Source organism: Taudactylus pleione, unplaced genomic scaffold, assembly GCF_031769625.1.
Source record: "Taudactylus pleione unplaced genomic scaffold, aTauple2 ptg000473l, whole genome shotgun sequence".
Classification (NCBI taxonomy): domain Eukaryota; kingdom Metazoa; phylum Chordata; class Amphibia; order Anura; family Myobatrachidae; genus Taudactylus; species Taudactylus pleione.
In genome coordinates, this window is record NW_028284875.1 from 4135330 (window position 1) to 4156822 (window position 21493).

A 21493-nucleotide genomic window follows, 5' to 3' on the forward strand; every position below is an offset into this window, starting at 1 on the left:
ATCAAAGGAACATGCATCCTAGATGAGACTTGAAGCCACAGTCCCAGGTGATAGCAAACTTATCCGGAAACTAATCCACAATGTCATCAGGATAAATGTCTGCTTTTAGATACAGGGCCATAATTTTGCAAGCTGAACAGTACCGGATTGTTAAGCAGATAAAAGTTTCTGGTGGAGCCATTTGTGCAGTATCAAGCAAGAATAAAGGGAACATCTCCAGTAATTATATGGATGAAATAAAGCCCAGATGAGACTTGAAACCACAATCCCTAGCTTAGGAGGCCAGTGCCTTATCCATTAGGCCAGTGGGGCTTAGTAACATCTTTGTGTGAAACTGATTTTTTCATTAGTATAATCATTAATTGTTGCGATATAGGAAAGCCGTTTATTTCTGTTCTTTGCTTTACAAATCCCAGCATGAAATGTGATTGTACTAACCAGACCTAATAGTGTGGACCCTCATGTTACATTGCAGCAAAACAGATTGATGCAACTCTTTTACCAATAAAGAGGTAGTCTTTTGCATTCCATTTTGTTGACTAACTAAAGTAATGTTTACAGTGCATATGAACCAAAGCAGATGTGTGTACTGGTACCTTAAAAACAGTCATGTTTGTGATTTTTTTCTGCCTTCATATCAGGATGTTCAGGTAGCAGATGTTAATCATTAACTGATGACATTAGAAAAAAAATTACATTTGCTCCAGGTGAGGCTTGAACTCACAACCTCGGCATTGCTCAACAGATACTGTCTTATAAGTACTGCGCGCTGACCGATTGCACCACAGGAGCACATGGTCAAAGTGTATTATTTTTAGTTGAGTGATTTTAGCATCGAGTTGACTAAGTATATTAATTTGGTTTATTAATTTTAAATTAGTTACTTTTTAAATCCACTAAACTACTGCACCCAATACTAAAGTACCTAATAAAAGTAATATTCTAATCATAAGTTAATCAATTATATTGTGCATTTGTGTTATTGCCCAGTTTTATGTATCCTTAGGTGTATATTGCAATGAATTCATGCCATTGCTGTACAGTTCAATATTATCAAAATTGTAAAATAATTCCTGTTTATAAATAATTCCTGTTTATTTATCTTAAATAATATTTGCTATAAATATATGTAACTTCAATGTTGCATAGGGAAAATATACACTATAATACCAAAAAGTGCAGTATCTTTAAATAAAAATAAGTTAAATCTCACTTGTGCTCTATATTTAAAGGTAAACATTGTTTTTTTGGTCTGTAGCACCTAAATTGTCAGTAAAGTCAGTGTCCAAAGAAATATAAAAAGCAGAAAATTACCCTTTTGATGACATGGATGAAAGGACTTCAAGAAACCCATCAGCAATTGCCATAGACATTGTTATTTTGTAGCCACTCTGATATTAAATTGCAATTAAAACTTAATAGGTATGTTTTGGTATATATGGATTTCATGCAATACCATTAAGACAGTCACCTGCATTGAAAAAAAGCATAACTTCTAGAATGAGAATGAGCATCAAAGGAACATGCATCCTAGATGAGACTTGAAGCCACTGTCCCAGGTGATAGCAAACTTATCCACAATGTCATCAGGATAAATGTCTGCTTTTAGATACAGGGCCATAATTTTGCAAGCTGAACAGTACCGGATTGTTAAGCAGATAAAAGTTTCTGGTGGAGCCATTTGTGCAGTATCAAGCAAGAATAAAGGGAACATCTACAGTAATTATATGGATGAAATAAAGCCCAGATGAGACTTGAAACCACAATCCCTAGCTTAGGAGGCCAGTGCCTTATCCATTAGGCCAGTGGGGCTTAGTAACATCTTTGTGTGAAACTGATTTTTTCATTAGTATAGTCATTAATTGTTGCGATATAGGAAAGCCGTTTATTTGTGTTCTTTGCTTTACAAATCCCAGCATGAAATGTGATTGTACTAACCAGACCTAATAGTGTGGACCCTCATGTTACATTGCAGCAAAACAGATTGATGCAACTCTTTTACCAATAAAGAGGTAGTCTTTTGCATTCCATTTTGTTGACTAACTAAAGTAATGTTTACAGTGCATATGAACCAAAGCAGTACTGGTACCTTAAAAACAGTCATGTTTGTGATTTTTTTCTGCCTTCATATCAGGATGTTCAGGTAGCAGATGATAATCATTAACTGATTACATTAGAAAACAAATTACATTTGCTCCAGGTGAGGCTTGAACTTACAACCTCGGCATTGCTCAACAGATACTGTCTTATAAGTACCGCGCGCTAACCGATTGCACCACAGGAGCACATGGTCAAATTGTATTATTTTTAGTTGAGTGATTTTAGCATCGAGTTGACTAAGTATATTAACTTGGTTTATTAATTTTAAATTAGTTACTTTTTAAATCCACTAAACTACTGCACCCAATACTAAAGTACCTAATAAAAGTAATATTCCAATCATAAGTTAATCAATTATATTGTGCATTTGTGTTATTGCCCAGTTTTATGTATCCTTAGGTGTATATTGCAATGAATTCATGCCATTGCTGTACAGTTCAATATTATCAAAATTGTAAAATAATTCCTGTTTATAAATAATTTCTGTTTATTTATCTTAAATAATATTTGCTATAAATATATGTAACTTCAATGTTGCATAGGGAAAATATACACTATAATACCAAAAAGTGCAGTATCTTTAAATAAAAATAAGTTAAATCTCACTTGTGCTCTATATTTAAAGGTAAACATTGTTTTTTTGGTCTGTAGCACCTAAATTGTCAGTAAAGTCAGTGTCCAAAGAAATATAAAAAGCAGAAAATTACCCTTTTGATGACATGGATGAAAGGACTTCAAGAAACCCATCAGCAATTGCCATAGACATTGTTATTTTGTAGCCACTCTGATATTAAATTGCAATTAAAACTTAATAGGTATGTTTTGGTATATATGGATTTCATGCAATACCATTAAGACAGTCACCTGCATTGAAAAAAAGCATAACTTCTAGAATGAGAATGAGCATCAAAGGAACATGCATCCTAGATGAGACTTGAAGCCACTGTCACAGGTGATAGCAAACTTATCCGGAAACTAATCCACAATGTCATCAGGATAAATGTCTGCTTTTAGATACAGGGCCATAATTTTGCAAGCTGAACAGTACCGGATTGTTAAGCAGATAAAAGTTTCTGGTGGAGCCATTTGTGCAGTATCAAGCAAGAATAAAGGGAACATCTCCAGTAATTATATGGATGAAATAAAGCCCAGATGAGACTTGAAACCACAATCCCTAGCTTAGGAGGCCAGTGCCTTATCCATTAGGCCAGTGGGGCTTAGTAACATCTTTGTGTGAAACTGATTTTTTCATTAGTATAGTCATTAATTGTTGCGATATAGGAAAGCCGTTTATTTGTGTTCTTTGCTTTACAAATCCCAGCATGAAATGTGATTGTACTAACCAGACCTAATAGTGTGGACCCTCATGTTACATTGCAGCAAAACAGATTGATGCAACTCTTTTACCAATAAAGAGGTAGTCTTTTGCATTCCATTTTGTTGACTAACTAAAGTAATGTTTACAGTGCATATGAACCAAAGCAGATGTGTGTACTGGTACCTTAAAAACAGTCATGTTTGTGATTTTTTTCTGCCTTCATATCAGGATGTTCAGGTAGCAGATGATAATCATTAACTGATTACATTAGAAAACAAATTACATTTGCTCCAGGTGAGGCTTGAACTTACAACCTCGGCATTGCTCAACAGATACTGTCTTATAAGTACCGCGCGCTAACCGATTGCACCACAGGAGCACATGGTCAAATTGTATTATTTTTAGTTGAGTGATTTTAGCATCGAGTTGACTAAGTATATTAACTTGGTTTATTAATTTTAAATTAGTTACTTTTTAAATCCACTAAACTACTGCACCCAATACTAAAGTACCTAATAAAAGTAATATTCCAATCATAAGTTAATCAATTATATTGTGCATTTGTGTTATTGCCCAGTTTTATGTATCCTTAGGTGTATATTGCAATGAATTCATGCCATTGCTGTACAGTTCAATATTATCAAAATTGTAAAATAATTCCTGTTTATAAATAATTTCTGTTTATTTATCTTAAATAATATTTGCTATAAATATATGTAACTTCAATGTTGCATAGGGAAAATATACACTATAATACCAAAAAGTGCAGTATCTTTAAATAAAAATAAGTTAAATCTCACTTGTGCTCTATATTTAAAGGTAAACATTGTTTTTTTGGTCTGTAGCACCTAAATTGTCAGTAAAGTCAGTGTCCAAAGAAATATAAAAAGCAGAAAATTACCCTTTTGATGACATGGATGAAAGGACTTCAAGAAACCCATCAGCAATTGCCATAGACATTGTTATTTTGTAGCCACTCTGATATTAAATTGCAATTAAAACTTAATAGGTATGTTTTGGTATATATGGATTTCATGCAATACCATTAAGACAGTCACCTGCATTGAAAAAAAGCATAACTTCTAGAATGAGAATGAGCATCAAAGGAACATGCATCCTAGATGAGACTTGAAGCCACTGTCACAGGTGATAGCAAACTTATCCGGAAACTAATCCACAATGTCATCAGGATAAATGTCTGCTTTTAGATACAGGGCCATAATTTTGCAAGCTGAACAGTACCGGATTGTTAAGCAGATAAAAGTTTCTGGTGGAGCCATTTGTGCAGTATCAAGCAAGAATAAAGGGAACATCTCCAGTAATTATATGGATGAAATAAAGCCCAGATGAGACTTGAAACCTCAATCCCTAGCTTAGGAGGCCAGTGCATTATCCTTTAGGCCAGTGGGGCTTAGTAACATCTTTGTGTGAAACTGATTTTTTCATTAGTATAATCATTAATTGTTGCGATATAGAAAAGCCGTTTATTTGTGTTCTTTGCTTTACAAATCCCAGCATGAAATGTGATTGTACTAACCTGACCTAATAGTGTGGACCCTCATGTTACATTGCAGCAAAACAGATTGATGCAACTCTTTTACCAATAAAGAGGTAGTCTTTTTCATTCCATTTTGTTGACTAACTAAAGTAATGTTTACAGTGCATTTGAACCAAAGCAGATGTGTGTACTGGTACCTTAAAAACAGTCATGTTTGTGATTTTTTTCTGCCTTCATATCAGGATGTTCAGGTAGCAGATGATAATCATTAACTGATGACATTAGAAAAAAAATTACATTTGCTCCAGGTGAGGCTTGAACTCACAACCTCGGCATTGCTCAACAGATACTGTCTTATAAGTACTGCGCGCTGACCGATTGCACCACAGGAGCACATGGTCAAAGAATATTATTTTTAGTTGAGTGATTTTAGCATTGAGTTGACTAAGTATATTAACTTGGTTTATTAATTTTAAATTAGTTACTTTTTAAATCCACTAAACTACTGCACCCAATACTAAAGTACCTAATAAAAGTAATATTCCAATCATAAGTTAATCAATTATATTGTGCATTTGTGTTATTGCCCAGTTTTATGTATCCTTAGGTGTATATTGCAATGAATTCATGCCATTGCTGTACAGTTCAATATTATCATATTTGTAAAATAATTCCTTTTTATAAATAATTCCTGTTTATTTATCTTAAATAATATTTGCTATAAATATATGTAACTTCAATGTTGCATAGGGAAAATATACACTATAATACCAAAAAGTGCAGTATCTTTAAATAAAAATAAGTTAAATCTCACTTGTGCTCTATATTTAAAGGTAAACATTGTTTTTTTGGTCTGTAGCACCTAAATTGTCAGTAAAGTCAGTGTCCAAAGAAATATAAAAAGCAGAAAATTACCCTTTTGATGACATGGATGAAAGGACTTCAAGAAACCCATCAGCAATTGCCATAGACATTGTTATTTTGTAGCCACTCTGATATTAAATTGCAATTAAAACTTAATAGGTATGTTTTGGTATATATGGATTTCATGCAATACCATTAAGACAGTCACCTGCATTGAAAAAAAGCATAACTTCTAGAATGAGAATGAGCATCAAAGGAACATGCATCCTAGATGAGACTTGAAGCCACTGTCCCAGGTGATACCAAACTTATCCGGAAACTAATCCACAATGTCATCAGGATAAATGTCTGCTTTTAGATACAGGGCCATATTTTTGCAAGCTGAACAGTACCGGATTGTTAAGCAGATAAAAGTTTCCGGTGGAGCCATTTGTGCAGTATCAAGCAAGAATAAAGGGAGCATCTCCAGTAATTATATGGATGAAATAAAGCCCAGATGAGACTTGAAACCACAATCCCTAGCTTAGGAGGCCAGTGCCTTATCCATTAGGCCAGTGGGGCTTAGTAACATCTTTGTGTGAAACTGATTTTTTCATTAGTATAATCATTAATTGTTGCGATATAGGAAAGCCGTTTATTTGTGTTCTTTGCTTTACAAATCCCAGCATGAAATGTGATTGTACTAACCAGACCTAATAGTGTGGACCCTCATGTTACATTGCAGCAAAACAGATTGATGCAACTCTTTTACCAATAAAGAGGTAGTCTTTTGCATTCCATTTTGTTGACTAACTAAAGTAATGTTTACAGTGCATATGAACCAAAGCAGATGTGTGTACTGGTACCTTAAAAACAGTCATGTTTGTGAATTTTTCTGCCTTCATATCAGGATGTTCAGGTAGCAGATGATAATCATTAACTGATTACATTAGAAAACAAATTACATTTGCTCCAGGTGAGGCTTGAACTCACAACCTCGGCATTGCTCAACAGATACTGTCTTATAAGTACTGCGCGCTAACCGATTGCGCCACAGAAGCACATGGTCAAAATGTATTATTTTTAGTTGAGTGATTTTAGCATCGAGTTGACTAAGTATATTACCTTGGTTTATTAATTTTAAATTAGTTACTTTTTAAATCCACTAAACTACTGCACCCAATACTAAAGTACCTAATAAAAGTAATATTCCAATCATAAGTTAATCAATTATATTGTGCATTTGTGTTATTGCCCAGTTTTATGTATCCTTAGGTGTATATTGCAATGAATTCATGCCATTGCTGTACAGTTCAAAATTATCAAAATTGTAAAATAATTCCTGTTTATAAATAATTTCTGTTTATTTATCTTAAATAATATTTGCTATAAATATATGTAACTTCAATGTTGCATAGGGAAAATATACACTATAATACCAAAAAGTGCAGTATCTTTAAATAAAAATAAGTTAAATCTCACTTGTGCTCTATATTTAAAGGTAAACATTGTTTTTTGGGTCTGTAGCACCTAAATTGTCAGTAAAGTCAGTGTCCAAAGAAATATAAAAAGCAGAAAATTACCCTTTTGATGACATGGATGAAAGGACTTCAAGAAACCCATCAGCAATTGCCATAGACATTGTTATTTTGTAGCCACTCTGATATTAAATTGCAATTAAAACTTAATAGGTATGTTTTGGTATATATGGATTTCATGCAATATCATTAAGACAGTCACCTGCATTGAAAAAAAAGCATAACTTCTAGAATGAGAATGAGCATCAAAGGAACATGCATCCTAGATGAGACTTGAAGCCACTGTCCCAGGTGATAGCAAACTTATCCGGAAACTAATCCACAATGTCATCAGGATAAATGTCTGCTTTTAGATACAGGGCCATAATTTTGCAAGCTGAACAGTACCGGATTGTTAAGCAGATAAAAGTTTCTGGTGGAGCCATTTGTGCAGTATCAAGCAAGAATAAAGGGAACATCTCCAGTAATTATATGGATGACATAAAGCCCAGATGAGACTTGAAACCACAATCCCTAGCTTAGGAGGCCAGTGCCTTATCCATTAGGCCAGTGGGGCTTAGTAACATCTTTGTGTGAAACTGATTTTTTCATTAGTATAGTCATTAATTGTTGCGATATAGGAAAGCCGTTTATTTGTGTTCTTTGCTTGACAAATCCCAGCAAGAAATGTGATTGTACTAACCAGACCTAATAGTGTGGACCCTCATGTTACATTGCAGCAAAACAGATTGATGCAACTCTTTTACCAATAAAGAGGTAGTCTTTTGCATTCCATTTTGTTGACTAACTAAAGTAATGTTTACAGTGCATATGAACCAAAGCAGATGTGTGTACTGGTACCTTAAAAACAGTCATGTTTGTGGTTTTTTTCTGCCTTCATATCAGGATGTTCAGGTAGCAGATGATAATCATTAACTGATGACATTAGAAAAAAAATTACATTTGCTCCAGGTGAGGCTTGAACTCACAACCTCGGCATTGCTCAACAGATACTGTCTTATAAGTACTGCGCGCTGACCGATTGCACCACAGGAGCACATGGTCAAAGTGTATTATTTTTAGTTGAGTGATTTTAGCATCGAGTTGACTAAGTATATTAACTTGGTTTATTAATTTTAAATTAGTTACTTTTTAAATCCACTAAACTACTGCACCCAATACTAAAGTACCTAATAAAAGTAATATTCTAATCATAAGTTAATCAATTATATTGTGCATTTGTGTTATTGCCCAGTTTTATGTATCCTTAGGTGTATATTGCAATGAATTCATGCCATTGCTGTACAGTTCAATATTATCAAAATTGTAAAATAATTCCTGTTTATAAATAATTCCTGTTTATTTATCTTAAATAATATTTGCTATAAATATATGTAACTTCATTGTTGCATAGGGAAAATATACACTATAATACCAAAAAGTGCAGTATCTTTAAATAAAAATAAGTTAAATCTCACTTGTGCTCTATATTTAAAGGTAAACATTGTTTTTTTGGTCTGTAGCACCTAAATTGTCAGTAAAGTCAGTGTCCAAAGAAATATAAAATGCAGAAAATTACCCTTTTGATGACATGGATGAATGGACTTCAAGAAACCCATCAGCAATTGCCATAGACATTGTTATTTTGTAGCCACTCTGATATTAAATTGCAATTAAAACTTAATAGGTATGTTTTGGTATATATGGATTTCATGCAATACCATTAAGACAGTCACCTGCATTGAAAAAAAGCATAACTTCTAGAATGAGAATGAGCATCAAAGGAACATGCATCCTAGATGAGACTTGAAGCCACTGTCCCAGGTGATAGCAAACTTATCCGGAAACTAATCCACAATGTCATCAGGATAAATGTCTGCTTTTAGATACAGGGCCATAATTTTGCAAGCTGAACAGTACCGGATTGTTAAGCAGATAAAAGTTTCTGGTGGAGCCATTTGTGCAGTATCAAGCAAGAATAAAGGGAACATCTCCAGTAATTATATGGATGAAATAAAGCCCAGATGAGACTTGAAACCTCAATCCCTAGCTTAGGAGGCCAGTGCATTATCCTTTAGGCCAGTGGGGCTTAGTAACATCTTTGTGTGAAACTGATTTTTTCATTAGTATAATCATTAATTGTTGCGATATAGAAAAGCCGTTTATTTGTGTTCTTTGCTTTACAAATCCCAGCATGAAATGTGATTGTACTAACCAGACCTAATAGTGTGGACCCTCATGTTACATTGCAGCAAAACAGATTGATGCAACTCTTTTACCAATAAAGAGGTAGTCTTTTGCATTCCATTTTGTTGACTAACTAAAGTAATGTTTACAGTGCATATGAACCAAAGCAGATGTGTGTACTGGTACCTTAAAAACAGTCATGTTTGTGATTTTTTTCTGCCTTCATATCAGGATGTTCAGGTAGCAGATGATAATCATTAACTGATGACATTAGAAAACAAATTACATTTGCTCCAGGTGAGGCTTGAACTCACAACCTCGGCATTGCTCAACAGATACTGCCTTATAAGCACTGCACGCTGACCGATTGCACCACAGGAGCACATGGTCAAAGTGTATTATTTTTAGTTGAGTGATTTTAGCATCGAGTTGACTAAGTATATTAACTTGGTTTATTAATTTTAAATTAGTTACTTTTTAAATCCACTAAACTACTGCACCCAATACTAAAGTACCTAATAAAAGTAATATTCCAATCATAAGTTAATCAATTATATTGTGCATTTGTGTTATTGCCCAGTTTTATGTATCCTTAGGTGTATATTGCAATGAATTCATGCCATTGCTGTACAGTTCAATATTATCATAATTGTAAAATAATTCCTGTTTATAAATAATTCCTGTTTATTTATCTTAAATAATATTTGCTATAAATATATGTAACTTCAATGTTGCATAGGGAAAATATACACTATAATACCAAAAAGTGCAGTATCTTTAAATAAAAATAAGTTAAATCTCACTTGTGCTCTATATTTAAAGGTAAACATTGTTTTTTTGGTCTGTAGCACCTAAATTGTCAGTAAAGTCAGTGTCCAAAGAAATATAAAAAGCAGAAAATTACCCTTTTGATGACATGGATGAAAGGACTTCAAGAAACCCATCAGCAATTGCCATAGACATTGTTATTTTGTAGCCACTCTGATATTAAATTGCAATTAAAACTTAATAGGTATGTTTTGGTATATATGGATTTCATGCAATACCATTAAGACAGTCACCTGCATTGAAAAAAAGCATAACTTCTAGAATGAGAATGAGCATCAAAGGAACATGCATCCTAGATGAGACTTGAAGCCACTGTCCCAGGTGATAGCAAACTTATCCGGAAACTAATCCACAATGTCATCAGGATAAATGTCTGCTTTTAGATACAGGGCCATAATTTTGCAAGCTGAACAGTACCGGATTGTTAAGCAGATAAAAGTTTCTGGTGGAGCCATTTGTGCAGTATCAAGCAAGAATAAAGGGAACATCTCCAGTAATTATATGGATGAAATAAAGCCCAGATGAGACTTGAAACCACAATCCCTAGCTTAGGAGGCCAGTGCCTTATCCATTAGGCCAGTGGGGCTTAGTAACATCTTTGTGTGAAACTGATTTTTTCATTAGTATAGTCATTAATTGTTGCGATATAGGAAAGCCGTTTATTTGTGTTCTTTGCTTTACAAATCCCAGCAAGAAATGTGATTGTACTAACCAGACCTAATAGTGTGGACCCTCATGTTACATTGCAGCAAAACAGATTGATGCAACTCTTTTACCAATAAAGAGGTAGTCTTTTGCATTCCATTTTGTTGACTAACTAAAGTAATGTTTACAGTGCATATGAACCAAAGCAGATGTGTGTACTGGTACCTTAAAAACAGTCATGTTTGTGATTTTTTTCTGCCTTCATATCAGGATGTTCAGGTAGCAGATGATAATCATTAACTGATGACATTAGAAAAAAAATTACATTTGCTCCAGGTGAGGCTTGAACTCACAACCTCGGCATTGCTCAACAGATACTGTCTTATAAGTACTGCGCGCTGACCGATTGCACCACAGGAGCACATGGTCAAAGTGTATTATTTTTAGTTGAGTGATTTTAGCATCGAGTTGACTAAGTATATTAACTTGGTTTATTAATTTTAAATTAGTTACTTTTTAAATCCACTAAACTACTGCACCCAATACTAAAGTACCTAATAAAAGTAATATTCCAATCATAAGTTAATCAATTATATTGTGCATTTGTGTTATTGCCCAGTTTTATGTATCCTTAGGTGTATATTGCAATGAATTCATGCCATTGCTGTACAGTTCAATATTATCATAATTGTAAAATAATTCCTGTTTATAAATAATTCCTGTTTATTTATTTTAAATAATATTTGCTATAAATATATGTAACTTCAATGTTGCATAGGGAAAATATACACTATAATACCAAAAAGTGCAGTATCTTTAAATAAAAATAAGTTAAATCTCACTTGTGCTCTATATTTAAAGGTAAACATTGTTTTTTTGGTCTGTAGCACCTAAATTGTCAGTAAAGTCAGTGTCCAAAGAAATATAAAAAGCAGAAAATTACCCTTTTGATGACATGGATGAAAGGACTTCAAGAAACCCATCAGCAATTGCCATAGACATTGTTATTTTGTAGCCACTCTGATATTAAATTGCAATTAAAACTTAATAGGTATGTTTTGGTATATATGGATTTCATGCAATACCATTAAGACAGTCACCTGCATTGAAAAAAAGCATAACTTCTAGAATGAGAATGAGCATCAAAGGAACATGCATCCTAGATGAGACTTGAAGCCACTGTCCCAGGTGATAGCAAACTTATCTGGAAACTAATCCACAATGTCATCAGGATAAATGTCTGCTTTTAGATACAGGGCCATAATTTTGCAAGCTGAACAGTACCGGATTGTTAAGCAGATAAAAGTTTCTGGTGGAGCCATTTGTGCAGTATCAAGCAAGAATAAAGGGAACATCTCCAGTAATTATATGGATGAAATAAAGCCCAGATGAGACTTGAAACCACAATCCCTAGCTTAGGAGGCCAGTGCCTTATCCATTAGGCCAGTGGGGCTTAGTAACATCTTTGTGTGAAACTGATTTTTTCATTAGTATAGTCATTAATTGTTGCGATATAGGAAAGCCGTTTATTTGTGTTCTTTGCTTTACAAATCCCAGCAAGAAATGTGATTGTACTAACCAGACCTAATAGTGTGGACCCTCATGTTACATTGCAGCAAAACAGATTGATGCAACTCTTTTACCAATAAAGAGGTAGTCTTTTGCATTCCATTTTGTTGACTAACTAAAGTAATGTTTACAGTGCATATGAACCAAAGCAGATGTGTGTACTGGTACCTTAAAAACAGTCATGTTTGTGATTTTTTTCTGCCTTCATATCAGGATGTTCAGGTAGCAGATGATAATCATTAACTGATGACATTAGAAAAAAAATTACATTTGCTCCAGGTGAGGCTTGAACTCACAACCTCGGCATTGCTCAACAGATACTGTCTTATAAGTACTGCGCGCTGACCGATTGCACCACAGGAGCACATGGTCAAAGTGTATTATTTTTAGTTGAGTGATTTTAGCATCGAGTTGACTAAGTATATTAACTTGGTTTATTAATTTTAAATTAGTTACTTTTTAAATCCACTAAACTACTGCACCCAATACTAAAGTACCTAATAAAAGTAATATTCTAATCATAAGTTAATCAATTATATTGTGCATTTGTGTTATTGCCCAGTTTTATGTATCCTTAGGTGTATATTGCAATGAATTCATGCCATTGCTGTACAGTTCAATATTATCAAAATTGTAAAATAATTCCTGTTTATAAATAATTCCTGTTTATTTATCTTAAATAATATTTGCTATAAATATATGTAACTTCAATGTTGCATAGGGAAAATATACACTATAATACCAAAAAGTGCAGTATCTTTAAATTAAATTAAGTTAAATCTCACTTGTGCTCTATATTTAAAGGTAAACATTGTTTTTTTGGTCTGTAGCACCTAAATTGTCAGTAAAGTCAGTGTCCAAAGAAATATAAAAAGCAGAAAATTACCCTTTTGATGACATGGATGAAAGGACTTCAAGAAACCCATCAGCAATTGCCATAGACATTGTTATTTTGTAGCCACTCTGATATTAAATTGCAATTAAAACTTAATAGGTATGTTTTGGTATATATGGATTTCATGCAATACCATTAAGACAGTCACCTGCATTGAAAAAAAGCATAACTTCTAGAATGAGAATGAGCATCAAAGGAACATGCATCCTAGATGAGACTTGAAGCCACTGTCCCAGGTGATAGCAAACTTATCCGGAAACTAATCCACAATGTCATCAGGATAAATGTCTGCTTTTAGATACAGGGCCATAATTTTGCAAGCTGAACAGTACCGGATTGTTAAGCAGATAAAAGTTTCTGGTGGAGCCATTTGTGCAGTATCAAGCAAGAATAAAGGGAACATCTCCAGTAATTATATGGATGAAATAAAGCCCAGATGAGACTTGAAACCACAATCCCTAGCTTAGGAGGCCAGTGCCTTATCCATTAGGCCAGTGGGGCTTAGTAACATCTTTGTGTGAAACTGATTTTTTCATTAGTATAGTCATTAATTGTTGCGATATAGGAAAGCCGTTTATTTGTGTTCTTTGCTTTACAAATCCCAGCAAGAAATGTGATTGTACTAACCAGACCTAATAGTGTGGACCCTCATGTTACATTGCAGCAAAACAGATTGATGCAACTCTTTTACCAATAAAGAGGTAGTCTTTTGCATTCCATTTTGTTGACTAACTAAAGTAATGTTTACAGTGCATATGAACCAAAGCAGATGTGTGTACTGGTACCTTAAAAACAGTCATGTTTGTGATTTTTTTCTGCCTTCATATCAGGATGTTCAGGTAGCAGATGATAATCATTAACTGATGACATTAGAAAAAAAATTACATTTGCTCCAGGTGAGGCTTGAACTCACAACCTCGGCATTGCTCAACAGATACTGTCTTATAAGTACTGCGCGCTGACCGATTGCACCACAGGAGCACATGGTCAAAGTGTATTATTTTTAGTTGAGTGATTTTAGCATCGAGTTGACTAAGTATATTAACTTGGTTTATTAATTTTAAATTAGTTACTTTTTAAATCCACTAAACTACTGCACCCAATACTAAAGTACCTAATAAAAGTAATATTCCAATCATAAGTTAATCAATTATATTGTGCATTTGTGTTATTGCCCAGTTTTATGTATCCTTAGGTGTATATTGCAATGAATTCATGCCATTGCTGTACAGTTCAATATTATCATAATTGTAAAATAATTCCTGTTTATAAATAATTCCTGTTTATTTATTTTAAATAATATTTGCTATAAATATATGTAACTTCAATGTTGCATAGGGAAAATATACACTATAATACCAAAAAGTGCAGTATCTTTAAATAAAAATAAGTTAAATCTCACTTGTGCTCTATATTTAAAGGTAAACATTGTTTTTTTGGTCTGTAGCACCTAAATTGTCAGTAAAGTCAGTGTCCAAAGAAATATAAAAAGCAGAAAATTACCCTTTTGATGACATGGATGAAAGGACTTCAAGAAACCCATCAGCAATTGCCATAGACATTGTTATTTTGTAGCCACTCTGATATTAAATTGCAATTAAAACTTAATAGGTATGTTTTGGTATATATGGATTTCATGCAATACCATTAAGACAGTCACCTGCATTGAAAAAAAGCATAACTTCTAGAATGAGAATGAGCATCAAAGGAACATGCATCCTAGATGAGACTTGAAGCCACTGTCCCAGGTGATAGCAAACTTATCTGGAAACTAATCCACAATGTCATCAGGATAAATGTCTGCTTTTAGATACAGGGCCATAATTTTGCAAGCTGAACAGTACCAGATTGTTAAGCAGATAAAAGTTTCTGGTGGAGCCATTTGTGCAGTATCAAGCAAGAATAAAGGGAACATCTCCAGTAATTATATGGATGAAATAAAGCCCAGATGAGACTTGAAACCACAATCCCTAGCTTAGGAGGCCAGTGCCTTATCCATTAGGCCAGTGGGGCTTAGTAACATCTTTGTGTGAAACTGATTTTTTCATTAGTATAGTCATTAATTGTTGCGATATAGGAAAGCCGTTTATTTGTGTTCTTTGCTTTACAAATCCCAGCAAGAAATGTGATTGTACTAACCAGACCTAATAGTGTGGACCCTCATGTTACATTGCAGCAAAACAGATTGATGCAACTCTTTTACCAATAAAGAGGTAGTCTTTTGCATTCCATTTTGTTGACTAACTAAAGTAATGTTTACAGTGCATATGAACCAAAGCAGATGTGTGTACTGGTACCTTAAAAACAGTCATGTTTGTGATTTTTTTCTGCCTTCATATCAGGATGTTCAGGTAGCAGATGATAATCATTAACTGATGACATTAGAAAAAAAATTACATTTGCTCCAGGTGAGGCTTGAACTCACAACCTCGGCATTGCTCAACAGATACTGTCTTATAAGTACTGCGCGCTGACCGATTGCACCACAGGAGCACATGGTCAAAGTGTATTATTTTTAGTTGAGTGATTTTAGCATCGAGTTGACTAAGTATATTAACTTGGTTTATTAATTTTAAATTAGTTACTTTTTAAATCCACTAAACTACTGCACCCAATACTAAAGTACCTAATAAAAGTAATATTCTAATCATAAGTTAATCAATTATATTGTGCATTTGTGTTATTGCCCAGTTTTATGTATCCTTAGGTGTATATTGCAATGAATTCATGCCATTGCTGTACAGTTCAATATTATCAAAATTGTAAAATAATTCCTGTTTATAAATAATTCCTGTTTATTTATCTTAAATAATATTTGCTATAAATATATGTAACTTCAATGTTGCATAGGGAAAATATACACTATAATACCAAAAAGTGCAGTATCTTTAAATTAAATTAAGTTAAATCTCACTTGTGCTCTATATTTAAAGGTAAACATTGTTTTTTTGGTCTGTAGCACCTAAATTGTCAGTAAAGTCAGTGTCCAAAGAAATATAAAATGCAGAAAATTACCCTTTTGATGACATGGATGAATGGACTTCAAGAAACCCATCAGCAATTGCCATAGACATTGTTATTTTGTAGCCACTCTGATATTAAATTGCAATTAAAACTTAATAGGTATGTTTTGGTATATATGGATTTCATGCAATACCATTAAGACAGTCACCTGCATTGAAAAAAAGCATAACTTCTAGAATGAGAATGAGCATCAAAGGAACATGCATCCTAGATGAGACTTGAAGCCACTGTCCCAGGTGATAGCAAACTTATCCGGAAACTAATCCACAATGTCATCAGGATAAATGTCTGCTTTTAGATACAGGGCCATAATTTTGCAAGCTGAACAGTACCGGATTGTTAAGCAGATAAAAGTTTCTGGTGGAGCCATTTGTGCAGTATCAAGCAAGAATAAAGGGAACATCTCCAGTAATTATATGGATGAAATAAAGCCCAGATGAGACTTGAAACCTCAATCCCTAGCTTAGGAGGCCAGTGCATTATCCTTTAGGCCAGTGGGGCTTAGTAACATCTTTGTGTGAAACTGATTTTTTCATTAGTATAATCATTAATTGTTGCGATATAGAAAAGCCGTTTATTTGTGTTCTTTGCTTTACAAATCCCAGCATGAAATGTGATTGTACTAACCAGACCTAATAGTGTGGACCCTCATGTTACATTGCAGCAAAACAGATTGATGCAACTCTTTTACCAATAAAGAGGTAGTCTTTTGCATTCCATTTTGTTGACTAACTAAAGTAATGTTTACAGTGCATATGAACCAAAGCAGATGTGTGTACTGGTACCTTAAAAACAGTCATGTTTGTGATTTTTTTCTGCCTTCATATCAGGATGTTCAGGTAGCAGATGATAATCATTAACTGATGACATTAGAAAACAAATTACATTTGCTCCAGGTGAGGCATTGCTCAACAGATACTGTCTTATAAGCACTGCACGCTGACCGATTGCACCACAGGAGCACATGGTCAAAGTGTATTATTTTTAGTTGAGTGATTTTAGCATCGAGTTGACTAAGTATATTAACTTGGTTTATTAATTTTAAATTAGTTACTTTTTAAATCCACTAAACTACTGCACCCAATACTAAAGTACCTAATAAAAGTAATATTCCAATCATAAGTTAATCAATTATATTGTGCATTTGTGTTATTGCCCAGTTTTATGTATCCTTAGGTGTATATTGCAATGAATTCATGCCATTGCTGTACAGTTCAATATTATCATAATTGTAAAATAATTCCTGTTTATAAATAATTCCTGTTTATTTATCTTAAATAATATTTGCTATAAATATATGTAACTTCAATGTTGCATAGGGAAAATATACACTATAATACCAAAAAGTGCAGTATCTTTAAATAAAAATAAGTTAAATCTCACTTGTGCTCTATATTTAAAGGTAAACATTGTTTTTTTGGTCTGTAGCACCTAAATTGTCAGTAAAGTCAGTGTCCAAAGAAATATAAAATGCAGAAAATTACCCTTTTGATGACATGGATGAAAGGACTTCAAGAAACCCATCAGCAATTGCCATAGACATTGTTATTTTGTAGCCACTCTGATATTAAATTGCAATTAAAACTTAATAGGTATGTTTTGGTATATATGGATTTCATGCAATACCATTAAGACAGTCACCTGCATTGAAAAAAAGCATAACTTCTAGAATGAGAATGAGCATCAAAGGAACATGCATCCTAGATGAGACTTGAAGCCACTGTCCCAGGTGATAGCAAACTTATCCGGAAACTAATCCACAATGTCATCAGGATAAATGTCTGCTTTTAGATACAGGGCCATAATTTTGCAAGCTGAACAGTACCGGATTGTTAAGCAGATAAAAGTTTCTGGTGGAGCCATTTGTGCTGTATCAAGCAAGAATAAAGGGAACATCTCCAGTAATTATATGTATGAAATAAAGCCCAGATGAGACTTGAAACCTCAATCCCTAGCTTAGGAGGCCAGTGCATTATCCTTTAGGCCAGTGGGGCTTAGTAACATCTTTGTGTGAAACTGATTTTTTCATTAGTATAATCATTAATTGTTGCGATATAGAAAAGCCGTTTATTTGTGTTCTTTGCTTTACAAATCCCAGCATGAAATGTGATTGTACTAACCAGACCTAATAGTGTGGACCCTCATGTTACATTGCAGCAAAACAGATTGATGCAACTCTTTTACCAATAAAGAGGTAGTCTTTTACATTCCATTTTGTTGACTAACTAAAGTAATGTTTACAGTGCATATGAACCAAAGCAGATGTGTGTACTGGTACCTTAAAAACAGTCATGTTTGTGATTTTTTTCTGCCTTCATATCAGGATGTTCAGGTAGCAGATGATAATCATTAACTGATGACATTAGAAAACAAATTACATTTGCTCCAGGTGAGGCTTGAACTCACAACCTCGGCATTGCTCAACAGATACTGTCTTATAAGCACTGCACGCTGACCGATTGCACCACAGGAGCACATGGTCAAAGTGTATTATTTTTAGTTGAGTGATTTTAGCATCGAGTTGACTAAGTATATTAACTTGGTTTATTAATTTTAAATTAGTTACTTTTTAAATCCACTAAACTACTGCACCCAATACTAAAGTACCTAATAAAAGTAATATTCCAATCATAAGTTAATCAATTATATTGTGCATTTGTGTTATTGCCCAGTTTTATGTATCCTTAGGTGTATATTGCAATGAATTCATGCCATTGCTGTACAGTTCAATATTATCAAAATTGTAAAATAATTCCTGTTTATAAATAATTTCTGTTTATTTATCTTAAATAATATTTGCTATAAATATATGTAACTTCAATGTTGCATAGGGAAAATATACACTATAATACCAAAAAGTGCAGTATCTTTAAATAAAAATAAGTTAAATCTCACTTGTGCTCTATATTTAAAGGTAAACATTGTTTTTTTGGTCTGTAGCACCTAAATTGTCAGTAAAGTCAGTGTCCAAAGAAATATAAAATGCAGAAAATTACCCTTTTGATGACATGGATGAATGGACTTCAAGAAACCCATCAGCAATTGCCATAGACATTGTTATTTTGTAGCCACTCTGATATTAAATTGCAATTAAAACTTAATAGGTATGTTTTGGTATATATGGATTTCATGCAATACCATTAAGACAGTCACCTGCATTGAAAAAAAGCATAACTTCTAGAATGAGAATGAGCATCAAAGGAACATGCATCCTAGATGAGACTTGAAGCCACTGTCCCAGGTGATAGCAAACTTATCCGGAAACTAATCCACAATGTCATCAGGATAAATGTCTGCTTTTAGATACAGGGCCATAATTTTGCAAGCTGAACAGTACCGGATTGTTAAGCAGATAAAAGTTTCTGGTGGAGCCATTTGTGCAGTATCAAGCAAGAATAAAGGGAACATCTCCAGTAATTATATGGATGAAATAAAGCCCAGATGAGACTTGAAACCTCAATCCCTAGCTTAGGAGGCCAGTGCATTATCCTTTAGGCCAGTGGGGCTTAGTAACATCTTTGTGTGAAACTGATTTTTTCATTAGTATAATCATTAATTGTTGCGATATAGAAAAGCCGTTTATTTGTGTTCTTTGCTTTACAAATCCCAGCATGAAATGTGATTGTACTAACCAGACCTAATAGTGTGGACCCTCATGTTACATTGCAGCAAAACAGATTGATGCAACTCTTTTACCAATAAAGAGGTAGTTTTTTGCATTCCATTTTGTTGACTAACTAAAGTAATGTTTACAGTGCATATGAACCAAAGCAGATGTGTGTACTGGTACCTTAAAAACAGTCATGTTTGTGATTTTTTTCTGCCTTCATATCAGGATGTTCAGGTAGGAGATGATAATCATTAACTGATGACATTAGAAAACAAATTACATTTGCTCCAGGTGAGGCTTGAACTCACAACCTCGGCATTGCTCAACAGATACTGTCTTATAAGCACTGCGCGCTGACCGATTGCACCATAGGAGCACATGGTCAAAGTGTATTATTTTTAGTTGAGTGATTTTAGCATCGAGTTGACTAAGTATATTAACTTGGTTTATTAATTTTAAATTAGTTACTTTTTAAATCCACTAAACTACTGCACCCAATACTAAAGTACCTAATAAAAGTAATATTCTAATCATAAGTTAATCAATTATATTGTGCATTTGTGTTATTGCCCAGTTTTATGTATCCTTAGGTGTATATTGCAATGAATTCATGCCATTGCTGTACAGTTCAATATTATCAAAATTGTAAAATAATTCCTGTTTATAAATAATTCCTGTTTATTTATCTTAAATAATATTTGCTATAAATAAATGTAACTTCAATGTTGCATAGGGAAAATATACACTATAATACCAAAAAGTGCAGTATCTTTAAATAAAAATAAGTTAAATCTCACTTGTGCTCTATATTTAAAGGTAAACATTGTTTTTTTGGTCTGTAGCACCTAAATTGTCAGTAAAGTCAGTGTCCAAAGAAATAAAAAATGCAGAAAATTACCCTTTTGATGACATGGATGAATGGACTCCAAGAAACCCATCAGCAATTGCCATAGACATTGTTATTTTGTAGCCACTCTGATATTAAATTGCAATTAAAACTTAATAGGTATGTTTTGGTATATATGGATTTCATGCAATACCATTAAGACAGTCACCTGCATTGAAAAAAAGCATAACTTCTAGAATGAGAATGAGCATCAAAGGAACATGCATCCTAGATGAGACTTGAAGCCACTGTCCCAGGTGATAGCAAAATTATCCGAAAACTAATCCACAATGTCATCAGGATAAATGTCTGCTTTTAGATACAGGGCCATGATTTTGCAAGCTGAACAGTACCGGATTGTTAAGCAGATAAAAGTTTCTGGTGGAGCCATTTGTGCAGTATCAAGCAAGAATAAAGGGAACATCTCCAGTAATTATATGGATGAAATAAAGCCCAGATGAGACTTGAAACCTCAATCCCTAGCTTAGGAGGCCAGTGCATTATCCTTTAGGCCAGTGGGGCTTAGTAACATCTTTGTGTGAAACTGATTTTTTCATTAGTATAATCATTAAT

At 33.7% G+C, this 21493-nt stretch overlaps 8 non-coding genes across 8 annotated transcripts; all 8 read right to left on the minus strand.

Annotated features, from left to right (window-relative positions):
* Positions 1–699: 699 nt before the first annotated feature.
* TRNAI-UAU (transfer RNA isoleucine (anticodon UAU)) lies at positions 700–792 on the minus strand. Its single transcript is given in 2 exon segments — positions 700–735; positions 755–792. It is a non-coding gene; the product is annotated as a tRNA-Ile (tRNA).
* Positions 793–5216: 4424 nt separating this feature from the next.
* Positions 5217–5309, minus strand: TRNAI-UAU (transfer RNA isoleucine (anticodon UAU)). The gene is given in 2 exon segments: positions 5217–5252; positions 5272–5309. It is a non-coding gene; the product is annotated as a tRNA-Ile (tRNA).
* A 1418-nt stretch (positions 5310–6727) lies between these two features.
* Positions 6728–6820, minus strand: TRNAI-UAU (transfer RNA isoleucine (anticodon UAU)). The gene is given in 2 exon segments: positions 6728–6763; positions 6783–6820. It is a non-coding gene; the product is annotated as a tRNA-Ile (tRNA).
* A 1420-nt stretch (positions 6821–8240) lies between these two features.
* Positions 8241–8333, minus strand: TRNAI-UAU (transfer RNA isoleucine (anticodon UAU)). Its single transcript is given in 2 exon segments — positions 8241–8276; positions 8296–8333. It is a non-coding gene; the product is annotated as a tRNA-Ile (tRNA).
* A 2931-nt stretch (positions 8334–11264) lies between these two features.
* Positions 11265–11357, minus strand: TRNAI-UAU (transfer RNA isoleucine (anticodon UAU)). Its single transcript is given in 2 exon segments — positions 11265–11300; positions 11320–11357. It is a non-coding gene; the product is annotated as a tRNA-Ile (tRNA).
* Positions 11358–12776: 1419 nt separating this feature from the next.
* On the minus strand, positions 12777–12869 carry TRNAI-UAU (transfer RNA isoleucine (anticodon UAU)). The gene is given in 2 exon segments: positions 12777–12812; positions 12832–12869. It is a non-coding gene; the product is annotated as a tRNA-Ile (tRNA).
* Positions 12870–14288: 1419 nt separating this feature from the next.
* On the minus strand, positions 14289–14381 carry TRNAI-UAU (transfer RNA isoleucine (anticodon UAU)). The gene is given in 2 exon segments: positions 14289–14324; positions 14344–14381. It is a non-coding gene; the product is annotated as a tRNA-Ile (tRNA).
* A 1419-nt stretch (positions 14382–15800) lies between these two features.
* TRNAI-UAU (transfer RNA isoleucine (anticodon UAU)) lies at positions 15801–15893 on the minus strand. The gene is given in 2 exon segments: positions 15801–15836; positions 15856–15893. It is a non-coding gene; the product is annotated as a tRNA-Ile (tRNA).
* Between the last annotated feature and the right edge of the window lie 5600 nt (positions 15894–21493).